The sequence below is a fragment of the Indicator indicator genome, chromosome 7 (assembly GCF_027791375.1).
Source record: "Indicator indicator isolate 239-I01 chromosome 7, UM_Iind_1.1, whole genome shotgun sequence".
In the NCBI taxonomy this organism is placed as follows: Eukaryota; Metazoa; Chordata; class Aves; order Piciformes; family Indicatoridae; genus Indicator; species Indicator indicator.
This window is the reverse complement of record NC_072016.1, coordinates 4,656,937-4,662,407: the sequence shown is the minus strand read 5'-3', so window position 1 is coordinate 4,662,407 and position 5,471 is coordinate 4,656,937.

Here is a 5,471-nt window from a genome sequence, read left to right as displayed (position 1 = left end):
GATTAAGTACTGGTATTTCACGTGCCTAGAAAATCTAAAGCAATGCAGTTCAGATACCAGAACAGCACTGTTTAAACTTTAGCTTCTAAGGGACATGCCAGCAGCATCAACTTTTAAGCATTCCAAGGGCATCAGCTACTGCTGTCGTTCAGCCAAGATCACCATTTGTTTAACTTGAAATCTTCCTTTTGTCTTTTAAAATTTCAGTGATTACCAGCCACTCGGTCTTGTGAAAAGCATGCACAGGACAGAGAGACTGCTTTCAAAGGACTGTGGGGATAGGAGGAGAGGCAATGGCTTCAAACTAGAGAAGAGTAGGTTTAGATTGGATGTTAGGAAGAGGTTCTTTACCATGAGGGTAGTGGAACACTGGAGCAGGTTGCCCAGGGAGGTGGCTGAGGCCCCATCCCTGGAGATATTCAAGGTGAGGCTCGACAGGGCTCTGGGCAGCCTGATCCAGATGAGGATGCCCCTGCTGACTGCTGAGCGGGTTGGACTAGATGGCCTTTGGAGGTCCCTCCCAATCCAGAGCATTCTATGATTCTATGATAAGTTGCATACTGGTGTTATATGATTATAGGGAGCATACTGTACTGAACTGGTTAAAATGAAGAATTTTCAACAGATTATTTAATGCATTGCAATCCAAGATTACATCTCTTGCATGAAATCCCAGCCTTTTACTAGCTTTTGTTCAGAAGATTTAATGGTAGCCATTTTCTCACAGAGCATTACAACATAACTGATAATTGGTTTTCATTTCTGCTAACACAAAATAAAAAAGCTGATCTCTTTCATAAATGGAAGGTACAAACAATTATTAAAATCTAGAAAAAATACTTTTTTCACTGCTTCTGTTATGGCTTCCATTGGGTGCCAAGTTAGTGATTGTATTGATATAAAGCAAACTGCAGGTTTACAGCCAAATAATTAAGAAAATTTACTGTGACAATGCAAAGCCAAGACAGTATTTTGTAGTGTGATATGTACTGCAGATTTGAAAAATTCTTTCTCCGTTAGAAAAGTTACTACCATTATGCCAAGATAAATAAGAGCTCTGATAAATATTTCAAAATGAGAGCCTCATTTGTTGCTTATCCAAATACTAAAGAATGGGGGAGTACAAAAATTGGGGGGATAAACTTTTAAATCCAGTAAAAGAAACAACTGAAATATATTTAAGACTAGAAAACACTACAGAGGAACAATGTGGATGCTCATATAACAGCACAGCCACCAATCAGTTATAATCAGCACAGCAGGTGCTAAGTGATTATAACCAAAGACAAGAGAAAATGTAGATTTAAAAGCCTAAAAGAATAATCTTTGCTTTCATAATCCAAAGGGATCCAGTGAAGCCTTTCCAGATGGAATTAAACAAAATCTTGGATCTAAGACTTAAGCAGAGATATCAAGATGCAAACACGAGGCTCTGGCCTTATAAAGAACATCTGTTGTGAAGTTGTTTACATTCCCACCAAACTGATGGAGAGTGGAGCTAATTCTCCATTGCAGCCAGCCATGTTAGGGAGAGTAGAAAGTGACTTCCTCATGGATTTAATGCATTATAATTCACAAGGCTTTTCAGCAACTCACAATTTTGTCACCTGAAGAAAAAATATCAAACAAACAAGCAAAAAAGGGATTTGGGGTACTGAGAAACCTTCTGCATTCCTTTGCATATAATTTACCAGGGATTTCTACATTTCCCATGATTTATATTTTATGATATGATCTTTTTTTTTTTAATTTCCTCTCTTTAGCAAGGAGGAAACTGAGTCCCTTGATGAGAAGTGTACTAGGAAGGGAGAGCTTCCAGCCACAGAGTCAGCAGTGATTCCAGAGAGAATAACTAGACTGTGTTTAACCTAGGTTCCTCATAAATAGAGAGAGGCAGGTTATTAATGCATTTCAATATTCCTCTGCTGTCCTTCCTAGGTTTACAGAAATAGCCAAGTCCTCTCCTCTCCCTCTCCTTTTTCCTTTTCATCTCTAGAAATATGAACATATTCAAGCAGAGACAACCAAGTGCTTGTTCTGCTGTTTCTGTGCTACCCCCCATCCCACTTAGCCTGGGCAGGAGACAAGAAATGGAAGAGACAGAGTATCTCCATCCTCCCCTGCAGTGCAATGGATGGCCAGTGGGAGGACAACCACACAAAATGTTCTTGCTTTGAATTAAAACCACCGTGTTAGTGCTTACCGTGTTTTAACAATGAAGTTGAAAACAGTAGAGCTAAAGCTTTGACTTTAAAAGCTACATTAAAAAAATTACTTTTGAATAACTCTGCTGTTTCTTTTGCTTACTTATGCCAAATTATTACTGGCTCTCTTACCATTTGTGGTCTTCCTCCATCATCATTGCTGCTCACCACTGCATTCCAAGTGGTTAGTGCTTTTTCATTCTTTTCTATGTATATATACATATACAGACACACACATACACACATACATATATTATTCCCAGTCAAGAATAGCTCAGACTTCAGCATTGAACATGAAATGATAGCTCTGAATTCATGCCACAGAATAATTTAGCTTTATTCTTTCATGTAAGAAAACAGTTAGTGCAAAAATAGATGGTGAATCCAAAGACCACCAAGAGCAAATGAAGACCAAAGTGATGTGCTTTGAGAAGAGGGTTTGCTGTAAACACATTTTGAAAGTAAGCAGTATAGTTGGTGTATGGGAAAAAATATACTAGCAGTGCTTAAAAGCAAAGGAGGAAATTTGTGATTATATTGTGATTATAATTCTATAATATCTAGCTTCTACTACACATTTTTTTATGGTGATGACTATATCGCATCATCTAATTTTTACCCTCCTGCTTCTTTACCTTTGCCTCTTTCATTTTTAGCTTTAAAAACCCAGCACATTCTTGAAACAGTCTGAGCATTTAGGAATTTAGGAATAAATGACACTAATAAATATTTTTATAGTGACTTGAAATTGCAAATGAAATCTTTCTGTTCTTCTTTCTACACAAACTGAAGCTTGTAGAAGAAACTTCACTATTATCACAGCAGCCTGATTACAAAGGGCAGTTACTAATTTTGAAGTACACTGGAAAGACATGACCTGATTACAGCACAGTGATTAAGATACAGATATAGATTAAGATTAGGACGTACTGATATGACCGACAGAATAAAATTAAAGTCACTTTTCTAACAGCTAGTGATTTACAAAAGATCTTATGCTTTGCAAAAGATGGAGTTGAGCAAAGGTAATTCACATTTTACTTTCATTCTGAAACGTTTAGGTTCCTACCATCTCACCCATTTCCATGGGAGCCAGGCAACTACACACCTGTAAAGTAATGGCCTTGATCCTGATTCTGAAAGCTCCTGTATATGCTTGACATGTGTGACTCACTTTATACAATCCTGAGTTATTGTTGTGAGTTATTAACCATGTGAAAATCAAGCACGAGGCAAATAGCTGCAAAAACCAAAAGCTAATGAAGCTTAATGTCAAATACGTGTCCCACTTTGAATTTTTTCTGTCTCTGAACAACTCTTTTACAGAACTGTTAATCACACTGAATGGTCATTCTCAGACAGTGAGAAGTACAGTTGGAGCCAGACTCTTCTTTCTAGGAAGAGCAATTCCTTTGCCATAATTAGTGACACTAAAGCACCCTCCACAAAACACAGTTGTTTCTTTAATGAGTGACACTGAACGCCATTCCAGCCTACAGCAGATTTCTTAGTTTGAAACACAAAAGCAGTCAAGTCTCAAAAACTTCAAAGGAAGCTTTTCATTTCCTTTTCTCCTTGATCCACTGATAGAGCAGTTCATTTTCTTGAATTCTGTAAAATTACTTTTTCACTCATCAGACCTGTGTAACAAATCACTGTCTCAATCATCAAATGTTCTTATTTGACTCATCTGCTTTACCTTTGGCCTTTGGGGTAGGAAGCTTCACTTTGAAACATTTTCTAAATTCACTTTTGTGAACTCTTTTCCCTCAGTTGCTCTTTGTTCCATTTTAAAAAATAATTGCATTTCCTGCAACATAGTGCACTAGTTTCAGGTTTTCAAATTTTCTCAAAACCCACATTTTATTTCTTAGATAGAACAATGTCTTGTCTTTTTAAAGCACCATTTTATAGCATGCTATCAGCTATAACGTGGTGCTTGTTAAGCAGCAAGTACTGTAACATAACATTTTTCCAGGCTTTTCAGTTTAATTCTGCTAACTTAGAGCAGCTTTTTTTCACTAGTAAGACATTTGTACTCTCATATATATCATTGGGGATTTTTGTAAAGATTTTCTCTTTCTAATTTCTGGACTTTGCTGCTGCAGTCTATTCTAAAATAGCATCTCCTCTGAGGAAAACTCTTTAACCAGACAGGGCTGTCAATAATCCTAATCTTTTCCAATGTTAAAAAGCCTGGAAGGGTATAAAGTTCCACTCCTTCAGGCTTTTTCTGCCTCAGCACAAACGGGCCAACTTCACATAGGTATTCCCTATTGGCAATGCAGTTAATCCTTTTCAGGATGCAGGAACAAACCCTGCAATATGAATTATATTTTTAACTGGGTATATGGTACCATCCAGTAACGTACAAACCAGGAAGCTGCTTAAACTGAGAGCACAGTAAGCTCATGCACAAATATGCTCTAGAAGACACTACAACAGGCTATGTTATCATCTTTTACTGAGACCAACTGTAATACAGACACTGTCATTTTACATTCTGGAACAGAAACACTTTCATTTTATGTTAACAGTGAAGTGCAGCTCAGCTGAGTCTGATCACCATTACTTAAGTTTTACGCAGCCAGCTTTACTACCTCTTTCTGTATGATAGCAGATTGTAACCTGCTTCCTTAACTGCTAAGTTTAGGCATCAGTCATCAAAAGAAAAAGAAATCTAAGCAGATAGAACATGTTAAAAGGATGGTGATGCTTCCACAAAGAGCAAGGAGTAAAGAACCCAGCTTCTGAACGACACAAAACCAGTATAAAGCATGCGGCGCCAGAGAAACACAGAAACTCAGAGCTGTTGCATCAAAACTCTCCAGACCCCGAATCAGAACCAATGTGTCACAAATGTGCACAGCTGACAAGATTCAGTGTCAGTTGCCTTTTACAAGCCATATATCTTCGTTCTCCTGCTTCTACTCTGCTGCTTCTCTGTCAGATCATTTCCATCTCCCCCTACCAGCCATCCGTGTTTCCTTCTGCCCGAGGTTCACTTTCACCCCTCCATTTTCTGCAGCTCCCATGTCCCTATACTGTCAGCACTCCCTCCTCAGCTGTGTCCTTCCTTCTGTGGCCTGGGGTTTCCTTCCCAATCCCGGAGAGGAAGAAGCCAGAGCCGAGGCCTGGCAGGCTCAGAGCTGTGGCCGTGGCTGGGCCCACCCTCACCTTGCTCCAGGGAATCCCAACCTCCATCAACCAGCCTTCCACAAAGACAGCAAGACCCAGAGAGCCCACAGACTCCAAGGGAAGACAGAA